A 12,935-nucleotide genomic window follows, 5' to 3' on the forward strand; every position below is an offset into this window, starting at 1 on the left:
ACATTGGTGGTCATTGGGAAGAATTCTCCTTACATTGGTGGTCATTGGGAAGAATTCTCTTTATATTGGTGGTCATTGGGAAGAATTCTCCTTACATTGGTGGGATTAGGATTCTGGTTTATCAATCCAAGGTAATAAACTCTGCATTGTCTTTTCCGTTTTTATATTCAGATGCAGAAAGGAAACATTTATCAGTGAAAATTTTTTTTAGTTTGATAATGCCCATTTGCCCATTTGTGCAGGCTATTATCTATTACAAGGTCATGTATGGGGCCCACTTAGGAGTCCACTTACAGGTAATACCTATTGTTATTGTCAGCTGGCAATAAAGAGATTGTACAATAGGTGTCAGTGTTGGCACATTTTGGAAGTTTTAATCAGTTCAGTTTGATCCCACCAGGTGGCGCTTGTTTTATGTTAGCTGTACAAGCACCGTTACCTTACCAGAGATCCCCAGCAGATGGCAGTGTTGCTGAGGAGAAGCCATACAGCCTGCTTTAAGTTCTGTTTAATAGAACTATTATTATCATTAAATTGTTACATTTTCTTCAGCTCTGCAGAGCCTCTGAGTACTGTAAACAAGGTAAATAATTGTGGATGGTGGAATAATCAATACCCGAGGCAGATGCTCAAGAGAGCTTACAATATAACACTTATAATAAAGATTACCACTTACCCAAGCTCATTATTTTCTATATAATGTAACATATGAAGTTTGCTTATAAAGCTAGGTGTGTAGTTAAAGATTGGAAAAGGAAGAGGGGGACTGTGAATAAAGGGTGCAAATGTGGAGGATGAGATAACCCTAAAGAGAGCTTGAGAGATGGGGTGCAGCTCTGAACAATGGGGAGAATTTAGAAGGTGGGGTGCAGATCTGGACCATTGGGAGAGTTTAGAAGTTGGGGAGCAGCTCCAGAGGATGGGTGAGTTTTCAGGGAATTCAAAGGGTGGGTGCAGCTCTAAAGGATGGTGGAAGCTGCAGAGAGGGGAGATGCAGCTCTATGGACAGGGAGAATCTTTCGAAGGTTCAGAGGAGAGATGTAGCTTCTGATGGAGAGTTCAGTTGAGGTAAGGTACAAGAGGAGGTAAAGGATGCCCGCAGAGCCTCAGAGGTGGGGTCTTGTTAGGGTGACACTGGATTACCTGGGGCACAGAGTCTCCCAGTCTTCACGTGAGCACCCCCCAAGGGGTGATGAGCTGGTAACCCCAGTGGCCATTGGACTAATTTGCTGCTGATGGAACTTCAGTTCACAGACCCAGGCTCTCACCACCAAGGGCCAAATCAGGTACTGGGCAGGCTGCTAATGAGAGACAAGGTCCAGACAGACTGTGGTCAGGGCAGGCAGAAAACGAGGAATAGGGTTGCATGGTCCAAGCTCAGGGCATGCAGAAAGACAGGAAGTGTGGATGAGGTCTGGCATCCAAAAAAAGTCTCAATGTGGCAGAGTATAGCTGGGCTAAGTCTCAGGGAGCAAACTGGGGTTCTAGCAACCAGAGTCTAGAACAAGGGGGGTTTAAAAAAGTCTAGGAGCCAATAGCAGGACAAGGTTGAAACCAGGAGCTAGTCAGGCCATTGGTTGCAGCACATACCCTGAAATCCCATTCAACTGCGGACAGCCTCAGAGTAAGTGCAGGGGGTGCTAAGAAAGTGCCTTGGCTAAAGGGAGGCTGGGGATGCTGCAAGCTGCTAGACAAAAGATCTGTGGGAAAGTTGGGATGCAGCTATAGAAGACTGAGGAATCTGCAGAAAGTTCCGGAAATGGGGTGTTCTACAGGATAGGGAAAGTCTTCAGAAATTTCACGGCTAGGTTGCAGTTTTAAAGGTGGGAGAGGATAATAAAGATGACCGCTTACTTGAGCATATTATTTTCTATATAGAGTAACATATGAAGTTAGCTTATAATGCTAGGTGAATAGTTAAAGAATAAAATGTGGGTGAAGACTGTGAGTTCTAAACGTGCAGCTTTTGAGGGCGAAGGGAGTTTAAAGGGAGCCTATACAATGAAGTGGAGCTCCAGAGGATGGAGAGAGTTCAAGAGGTGAGGTGTAGCGAGAAGGATTGCAGAGAGCAATGGGTACATCTATAGAGGATGGGTAACATCTTAAGAAAGGTGAAGAGGTGGGTGCAGCTCTAGAGAATGAGGTAAGTTTGGAAAGTGTTCCGGAGGTGGGGTACATCTGTAGAAGTTGGGTAACATCTGCAGAGAGCTTATGATGTGGGTTCAGCTCTAGAGAATGGGATAAGTTTGGAAAGTGTTCAGGAGGTGGGGTACATCTCAAGAGGATAGGTAAGATCTGAAGAGAGCTCATAAAATGGGGTGCAGCTCTGGAGGATGGGGTAAGTTTGTAAAGTGTTCCGGAGGTGGGGTACATCTCTGGAGGTTGGGTAACATCTGCAGAGAGCTTATGAGGTGGGTGCAGCTCTGGAGGATGGGGTAAGTTTGCAGGGATTCAGAGAGGTGGGATGCAGCTCTGGGTGATTGGGAAAGTTTGCAGAGAGTATCAGATGAGGGGTGCAGCTTTAGAGAATCAGGAAAGTTCTGGAGGTGCGATGCAGCTCTAGATGATGGGAATAGGCTGCGGGGGTTTCCACATGTAGGCTGCATCTCTACAGGTTAGGAAAAGAATGAAGAGAAAAATGAAGAAAGTCTGCTGATCTAGAGAATGGGGGAATCTGCAGAGAGTACCAGAGAAGGGACAATCCTACATAGGACAAAATAGGACAGTCTGTAATAATGGATCTCCATTTATAAATTCCAACTAGTTGGCTCCTATTATTCCAAGAGCCTCATCTAGCACTTTCAGAAAAAATCTCTTGCTAATGTCTTTTTACAGGTTTACTTGAAGACTTGTATTGCAGGAACTGGGGAGCGTCACCTGCCGTGGGGTAAGACTCAAACAACTCCCATCAACAAATTAAAAAGATATAAATTGTTACAGAAAAGAAAAATGCCTCTAGCAGGAAGAATCCGAGTTCAGTAATAAAAATGGATCCTCCTGAATTCTGCCTGTTTGCTGTAATTGTAATTTTTATGTACCTTATGGGCTCAGGAATGCTTGGACAGAACAGATTCGACTCATTAATCTTAACAGCCACTTAGTCCTCAAACCTACTAATTATCTCCATCTATAATTCTAAAAAGATGAAACTCCATAAAAATATAAAATAATCCACAAATAAAACTTCTAACGTTCCATTTGCAGCAAAATCCAGTCCTGGTGAATACTATCAAATAGTTATTTATTTTTTAGGAATTTGCTGTATACAATGACTTTTTTTTCTGTTATAAATTTGTTTTCAGGACAGACAATATTAACAAAAAAGAGCAAAGGAAAAACAAAAAAAATCCAGTAAAATGATAATGAACCGGGATCATTATTGTTTGCTGGGCTGGTGGCAGGAACACGAGGCAGGGTGATAAATTCTGCAGCGCGGTGTTGGCACGTACAATTAGTGATATATGCGTTGGGCTTGCAAAAAAATGTTGTGTGTCAGGGAAAATAAAGAAGCGGCAGGTTTTATGGTAGTGCAAAGGCAGATTTAGAGATATTTTGGATATTTTTGATTAAAGAGCAACAACGGGTCACATGTTAGGACTGAATTGCAGGAAGAATCTTTATCTTCCTAATCTTCTTTCCATTGTACCGCTCTCTTATTTTTACTCTGTATTCTCAGCCTGCACTCCTGTCCTCTTCTCTCCTCTCCACTTCTTTCCTTCCTTGGCTTTATTTATTTCTCTTTCCTCATCTGTGTCCTTTTCTCTTTCTCCTTTTCCTTCTCCTTCTCCTTCTCCTCTTCCTCTTCCCCTTTCTCTTATCTTCCGCTTTCTCTTTCTCCCATTTTTTCCTCCTGTTCTCACCCTTCTCACATTGGGCCTGATTAATTAAAGCATTCCAACACTGGAGAAGATAGATTATCATGGGCGAACCTGGGTGATACACCAAACCTGGAATGGATTTTCCTAAAAAGCCTTTTGCTATTGGTTGTCAAACGTTTTCATTCCTGCACCATATTTGCTGGATCACCCAGATTCTTCCATGATAGCCAATCTTTTCTAGTCTTGGAGAGCTTTAATATATCCGGCTCAATGTCTCCCTTCTTTTTTCTCCCCTGCTTTTATCCTCCACACATTGTCTCCCCGATTTTCTTCTCTACTAATTGTCATTCTCTTTTGATTTCTCCTCCACTTCCATATCTCCTCTTTTTCCTTCTGTACCCTACATCTTTCCCTCTCCTATCTCTTTCTCCCAACTACCCTTCCTCTTTTCCATTTCCATCCCTCCTCCTATACTCTTTATACCCCACATATCTCTCTTTTTGCCCTCCGCCTTCCGCATTGCTCATCTTTCTCTTTCTCTCATTCTCTGCCCCCTCTTCACTTCTCTCTCCAATCTCTTCCTCTGATCTCATCCTCCATACATTTGCTCATTTCCTTGCTCTTTCTATCTCTTTCCTTCCCGTTCCCCTCATCCTCATCCTCCCCACATTAAGCCAGATTTATTAAAGCTCTCCAAGGCTGGAGAATATACATTTTCTTTAGCAAAGCTGGGTGATCCATCAAAACTGGAATGAATCTGGTCCAGGATTGAAATAATTTGCTAACAAATAGCAAATCACTTTTAGGAAACCCATTCCAGGTTTGCTGGATCATCCAGGTTTACCAATGAAAGTGTATCCTCTCCAGACTTGGAGAGCTTTATTAAATCAGGCCCAAAGTCTCACTCCATCTCTCATCTCTTTCCCCTCATCCTCTCCACGTTGTCGCCTTTCCTTCCCCCTCTCCTCCAATCTTTCTTTACCTTGCAATATATTGGCATTGATGTACGTCCATTCAGCGTGAAGCTGGTCATATGCAGTGAGGCTTATGTAAATGTATTTCTGGCATTATAATGGGAGCATAGTGACTGCCATGAGACTGCTATGAGCGTCTCCTCCGCTGAGCCCGTGCAATGACCTGCTATTTGTAGCCAAGGTACATTTTTCTTCTCTTATTTCCTTATAAATTGTCTTTTCAATAGGAAATTTAGCAAATCTGTATTTTCATTTTTATTTTTCATGGCAGCTACTGTAAGAGCACAAATCGTCAGTAACAAAGCAAAAAAAAGGCCAAAAGTTATTTTAAATTGAGCTTAAAAACCTGATTACATTATAGGAGCAGAGCTCTGGGAATGGTCATGTACTAAACATTTTCAGCACGAAGCCCTTTGTGACCATGAAAGAGACCCTATAATACAATTTGTAATGTAATACAATAAGACGTGAATGGCTGGATTATAAGGTATGTACAGCTCTTAACATCAAGCACAAATCCAAAGTATACTGCACCTTGACAGCCCCTGTTATTCTATCATGACAGGTTACCTTTGTTGGTGCAGCTTGACAATGCAGCCATAGAGCCTATGTGTGTGCGCTCCTTCTGCAGCAAAAAGCCAAGACCTGACAATTTATGGGTAGCTAAGGCAAAAAAACCTACACTCCTACATTGGGATTTGCTACAAGGCATCAATGTCAAGTGAGATGAATTGTGAAGAGGAGACTGAAGAAAGTCTTGCTTCTCTTTACAGCAGACCAATGGCTATCTCAGCCTCAGCACTGGCAAAGCAAAGGTTCACTTTAATATAATCTATCATTTTATTTTTATTTTTTGATTTTAATGGCATCACCAAGCCTCTCCACTGGATTCCGGTGAAGCAAAAGTTATAATCTAGGACATCCATTCTGTGGATGGACCTTTTGTCTGATGGGACCTGAATATTTCTGGGTACGAAGACACTTGGCAAGGCCAGGAGCATGGTACCAAGGATATTTTGTCAGGGTGGCATTATGTACAGGGCGTTCATTTTACTGACTCCTAATAATTATTTTACCAGGGGTTCCTTGAGACCTGAGAATTATTTTAATGGTTACACTGGGGTAAAAAGTTTGGAAAAGATTTCCCTAAGACCGAAAGAAATGCAGCCACCAGTCCTGACACCCGGGTAATGCTATGTATATAGCAGTATGAGGCATATTTACTGCTTACCATATACCCCATGAAAGGTTACTAATCTTAGGCCCTAGAGGTGTCCTTCATAAGGAGCCATTGTGACTACTCTTGGGAAAAACTGGAAAATAGATGAATGTAAACTTCTGTAAGAACTTTGGGGGGCTGGACGAATTTCTAAAACTTTGGGTGGAAACCTATCTTTGCAATATCTGCACCTTACTGCCCCCCAGGGTGTCCTATTGATAAGTTTGGTGCAATGCAGATGGGTTTCCTATGAAACACAATGACATTATATACTGTATGTGTCTTCAATATCAAAAGCCACCACCCCATTCCCCTGACGAAGCAAGCTAACCATACTGAAACGTATTGACAAGTTGGCCAATCTCTCCTGTCAGATACTGACCAGTTAAGACATTTTGAGAAAGAAGTGGATATACATCATTGAGAGACTGTTGGCCAGGCAGAATATAGACCTTTATAGGAGGTGTATAAATAAGAGATAATACCTTACATTATATCAAATACCTTACCTTATTTATAATAATGACTTACTCTTAGATGTAGATATAGATACCTGGCAAGTCTCAGTACACATCCGTCTATCTTTCCTTATATATTTATATACAGAGATGTTCTACCATTTAACTGGCTAGCTAACTTAATTTTAATATACAGCATATATGTGTTGGTTTGTGTGCACACATAGGGGTCGGTTTTTTAAAGCCGTAAATCTGATGTTCACTGAAACAATCCCTGGTGGAAAAGTACATTTGTTTCAATTATTAATATTTGGTAATAATTATAACCAGTATTTATATAGCGCCAACATATTACGCAGCGCTGTACATTAAATAGAAGTTGCAAATGACAGACAGACAGTGACACAGGATGAGGAGAGGACCCTGCCCCGAAGAACTTACTATCCAAGAGGTGGGGAACTACACACAATGGAAGGGGGATATGGAATGGTGGGAAGTAGTGAGAGTTTAGGAGATAGAAGACGGGTAGGTGAGGTTGAAGCATTGGGTTTTGAGTGCTCTTTTAAATGAGCAGAAAGTAGGAGCAAGCCGAATAGGACGAGAAGACCATTCCAGAGAGTTGGGGCAGCTCTAGAGAAGTCTTGGAGCCATGCCTGTGATGAGGTTATGAGTGAGGAAGTCATTAGTAGGTCATTGGAGGAGCGGAGTGAGCGGCTAGGGGGGATTCTTCTATCAGGTCAGAAAAACTGCGGGGGGATTTGAAGTCAAAACACAGGAGCTTGGATTTGATTCGAAGGAAGCCAATGAACTACAAAGAGAGGCAGTGGCAGTAATTGATTCAGTTTCAGATTCATTGCTTTATATTCAGACCCCATAATACAGAGCTAATAGAGAAAAGCTACCTTGCTGCACATTGTGGCTTAACAGTTTTTCTTTAAATATAAAACAAATCTTCACATTGGAAATTGTGTTCAGGATTACTTTGCTAGCTGAATTGGGATTTGGAGAATCTAATACTTTCCCTATAAAAGTGAATTGGCTGAAGTGTAATGCATATTCTTCTCCCGCAGGCTCCCGCGATGGTCAGATTGTACCTTCATGTCTGTCTGCTTTCCTGTGTCTACAATCACATTATGCCGGCGGGCCTGTAGCTTCAGGTGTGATATGAATACTGCAGACCTTCTTTTTTGGAAATGCTGCTATGCAAAGATAAGCAAACACTTTGTTTTAATGAATCGTCAGCTCAGTACACTATTTGTAGACAGAAGGCTGCATACAGAAATACGGGTGCTGAGCCTCACCTACCACTGCCTGCGGGTCCCCGGACTAAATATGATATTACTTTAAACACTTGTAATACTATTTAGCCCATGGTCATCAGAAATGAAAATCCAATGGTCCAATAAAATATCCAATAGAAGCTTGAGTATACCTTGTACAAAGCATTGGTCAGACCACATCTGGAATATGCAGTCCATTTTCTGGCACCAGTTCACAAAAAGGACATTGTGGGATTGGAGAGAGTGCAGAGAAGGGCAACTAATATAATAAAAGGAATGGAGGAGCTCAGCTATGAGGAGAGATTAGCTGAACTGAATCTATTGTCCCTTGGGAAGAGACTTATAAGGGGGGATATGATCACCCTGTATAAATATATAAATGGTCCATATAGAGAACTCCCACTGTAAGGTCATTACAAAGCACAAGGGTGCGATCTTTGCATCTGGAGGAAAAGAAGTTTAAGCTCCGGATAAGGAAGGGATTCTTTACTGTAAGGTCTGTGAAAATGTGAAATCAGTTCCCTCAGGAAGTAGTTTCAGCAACTACTTTAGATTGCTTTAGGACAAAGCTGGATGATTTCTAGAAACACAGAATATAACTGGGGATTAAAGCTTTAAAGTAAAGATAACTGTTGATCCAGGGAACATCCGATTGTCTCATGGAATCATGAAGGAAATTTTTTTCTCCTGTTGGAGCAAATTGAACCAGGGATATTTTTTGCCTTCCTCTGGATTAATTATGTCCATAGGGTTTTATATCTGGGATATGTTTATTTCCTAAGTGGTTGACTTGATGTCTTTTTTCAAACTGACTTACTATGTAACTATGTTCTCCAGCTTCACCCACCCCAGGGCTATCACTTTTGTGATAATCAGTCACTCAGTATATTTAAAGAAAGGATGTATTTAGCAGACATTGCAAAATATGAGAAGGATGTGAGAGAATGATCCAAGCACACCGCATTTAGTCCAGATCTGGCTTCCTCACCTTGCAATAACTTTTTCAGTATCTTCATCCGGTCCCTGCTGAACCTGAATGCTCTCTGCTTGCTCTTTAATAGTGAAAGTTTTGGTGGTATCTTCTCTGTGGTAAGGATAAATAGTTACAGCAATAGAAATCCAAGATAAAATATCAACCAAGGTAGTCAGGTGTGAATATACTATTATCAGCTCCAGGTGAGGTGTAGGTAATGGTGGTCAAAAATGGCTCAGGTCATGCAGCTCAAAGGCTGGGAAACAGCTGGAAACACTAGAGGACAAAATAGAAAGCAGCATCCTTTCTGCATTCACCACCGGTCAGGGTATTACAGAGAAAAAGCCTTACAGAAAAGATTTTGAGTTCGGGCCACTAACAAGAGCTGCCACCAACTGTACCATTGTGAGTGCCGTATGTGAGTGCATTATGTCCATGCCTTTAGGAAGGACAGCTGGGAAGCTTCTTGTGTACCTTTCCTTCAGCCAGTCACTACATAGGGCTAAGTAGGTCCAGAATCTTAGAGACCCATTCAATGGCCAATCAAGCCCTCTAGAACAATTGGTCAACAATATTTATCGCCATCAGCTCACCAGTGGGCCATGCGTTCTACATCTTGGTTGGAAGGTTGGCACCTTTGCTTCCTTTTTGTTGTTTCTACATGTGTGCTCAGTGGAGGCATGGCGTGAAAATGTAGCCACCAAGATTCCAGAAGTGCAGTTGTTCAATATTTGTTTGTGGTCTCCTGAGCATTTTTGCAGAGATTTTGTTGCAGTTATTTACTCCTTACTTTGCTCTGCTTAGCAGATTGCAGCATTCCATTAGTCACATACATTCTGTTTTATCTCAGCATCCCGAGCACATTGTACATCTGGAAGGGATTAGAGAATATGTCCTGCAGCCAGATTAGTTCCTGGTCATGATCCAGTCCAACTATTGACTGCTAGTCCTATTTAGGCCTCTCTAGTCCTGGCCAGAGGTTGCTGGATCTTCAACTTGTCATTTGTTACTTCCTCAGCAATATTCTGCCTGTTTGACTTCTTGGATGCCGACCTTGGCTTGACTCTGACCTCAACCTGTTCTGATGATGATGATTGCCTGCTGCCCGCCTTGACTTTGGAGCCATCTTGACCACAAGAATTCCCTACTACTTGCCCCAACTTCAGACCATCTTCACCACTAGTATTGGCCACCACATGCCCCAACTTTGGAACCATCTTGACCACAAGTATTGCCCAACCTGCCCAAACCTTGGACCCATTCACTGGCTGACTCTGCACCAAAGCCCTCTTATCCGTGCTCACCCCTGGTATGAAGAGTCTCTGGCCTGATGAACTCCTGGCAACAAGGCAGTCTGGTGGCCACCAGGGTTACCGGCCCATCACTCCTTCTGGGGTGCCATACTGATGACCAGAAGCTGCTTAGACTCCATGGCTTGGCTAATCCGTGCCACCTGCTATGGGCATAGCCCTAACATTAGTGGTGTTTGTCATGGGAAGCCAGGCGGTTTGCAGTTCTCTGCAAAATACCCCTTAACCACCATGCCAGGTGGTTGCTGTAGTTTGCCAGTCACCAGATATTACAAGTATTGGTTTCCTGGCCACCCACAACTGCCACCCCTTTAATCATTTGCATACGTACTAACACATTATATGCTAATGCAACTGTCATGTGTGAGCATTTGGAGGGGCCGAGAAGTCAGATCCCCAGCGCCAAAAACCGACAAATTACTAATTCTTCCCAATCATTTCTCACCCAATCCAAAACTCAAAAAAAAGTTTTTCTTTTCTGCACACCTAACAATCTAACATAAAACTGGTATAAGAACACACAAAGTGCAAGCCAAGCGCTACGAAGTCGCTGTCACATGACTCGGTAATAACAAATCCTGACAACCTGTCCTGTACAGAAGTATTGCTCGAGTCTTTTTAAATTTCTTTCCAAACGAGATCAAATCTTTTTTACACGAAGATGTTTATTCATGAAGCGCCAACATGCTCCTCGTCTCTAATTAGGAGCATTCTATGAAGAACTTCACAGCATTTGTTACCCTCAGCAGGGGAGACAATCGCTGCGAGCGCTTTATTAAAAAAAAAAGTACGCCTTTGTTTCATGAGCGCCCCTCCTTTTGGCCTTGTCAAACTTTTGTTTTTATTTTTCTGGCAGCGTAGAAAGAAGAATGTGACGCCTTGGTAATTATAGAGCAAGATTCCGGGATTAACGTACAAAGCCGGCTTTCCGACTTGTCTGGGTAGCACGCTCACCTTTAGATGGGAACGTCTCGTTGTTTTGGCGCGGTAATCCTCTGACGTCTTCATTAACCTTCCTTCCTCCGCTGCTCCGGCTGTTTAAGCTTTATGGGATGGATGGGCCGGCTCTGTTGTGACTTTAGTTCACTCATTACACATGAATCCTGGATAGATTTCCCCCCACCCCCCCGATTCTTTGACGAATGCGCTTTAGTCAGGCGGCGCTTCTCACCGTTCCCACAGATATATATTAACGCTCTGACAAATAAAGACAGAGAGGATCTCCACTGCTAGCAAGACTGGACCTCGGGGGAATCGTGCTTCAAATACGCACTTCTGCAAATCGCCGCGACCCAACTGCTTAAGGGGTCACGTAGACAGTTTGAAGAGATGCCGCAAGCTTCCAAAAGCTCCGGTGTGTTTGAAGAAGGCCAAAAAAATTTTTTATGAAAATTTATTTTTTTGATCAGCCTATGGTGAGATACTTCCCCCACCTAGATTGTAAGCTCTTCAGGCCAGGGCCCTCTCCTCCTCCTGTGACACTGTCTGTATTTGTCTGTCATTTCCAACCCCTATTTAATATACAGCGCTGCGTAATATGTTGGCGCTATATAAATCTTGTTTAATAATAATAATAATAATAATAATAATAATAATAATTGGCTGGAAATTGCACTCCCCCCAGCAAATGGTCATGCGGTCAAGGTCAATGTTTCTTCTTACATTGCTGGCTATTGGGAAGAATTTCACCCTTACAGATAGCCAAAATGATCATTGGTGCCACTTAAACTGACCTGAGAGGTGCAAATTTCTCATTGCTTAAGGAGCCTCCAGCAATCACTGAAGAAACCCTGGTTGAGAAACAATGAAGTAAGGGTCATATGACAGGGTGGCAACACTAGATGCTACTGACAGAAAAGAACAGAATGTTGCCAACTTGAACCAGGAAAGGGTTTGTTTTATTTGTTACTTGTGGGGATGAGTGAGAATGCCTCTGACATTCTCAGGAAAATTTCCTTGAACTTCCGATAGGTCCGCGAAATTTCGGGAAACCGATTTTGCGAATTCTATTAAAGTGCAGGTTCCCACGCTCCCTGGGTTGATAAGTACAACCTGGGGAGCATGGGAACCTGCGGTCACAGCTGATTTGAGGCACGCCAGTGCCTCCAATCAGCTGTGACTGCAGTCGAACTCCAGATGAACTCTCAATAGAGTTTCTCCATTGAGAGTTCATCTGAGTTCAGTTCCCACGGTCATCAGGCTGTACTTATCATTGATAAAAACAGCCTGGGGAGCGTGGGAACCTGTGGTTACAGCCTGAGAGTTCATCTGAGTTCGGTGAGAACACAAGGCTGTTCTCGCTTACATGTTCTGTAAGCGAGAAAGGCCGATTCGCCGCGAGATTGAAATAAAACATTTCGCTTACTCATGCCTAGTTGCTATTTGTAGCATGTGTACAGACCCAGGAACTCAGTACAAAGATAGTGAGAATGCTTTAAAGGTTCAGATCCGGTGTGCAGAACCAGGAATTCAGTATAGGGATGGTGGGAGCCCCTCATAATGGGCACAACAGGTGTGCAGACCCACGGAAGGTATTGAAGGAATCGGGGGCTTCAAAATAAACTCCAGGCAAACATCTAAATACACAGATATAGGGGGGCAAAGACTTGTATTTCAGTTTATTTAGTCAGAATACTTAGAGTAATACAGCACAGACTGATAGATGACACCACTTTTAATTAAGGAATAGAATGGTGTCATTGTTACACTCCCAGCCATCTGATTGGATGTTGCAAGGAGAAGTAGTGTATTGATTGAGTCATCCGTCTGCTCACTCTTCTCACCAGTCCAAAAACCTTTGAATTCTGCACTCCTGTCTGGCTTCCAGCACCTCTTATTTAATATTTTTAACAGGTGTTTAAAAGAAAAAAAAATCAGGTCTCTCAGGGCTGGAAGAGCAGAAA

Source organism: Pyxicephalus adspersus, chromosome 11 (assembly GCF_032062135.1).
Source record: "Pyxicephalus adspersus chromosome 11, UCB_Pads_2.0, whole genome shotgun sequence".
NCBI classification, from domain to species: domain Eukaryota; kingdom Metazoa; phylum Chordata; class Amphibia; order Anura; family Pyxicephalidae; genus Pyxicephalus; species Pyxicephalus adspersus.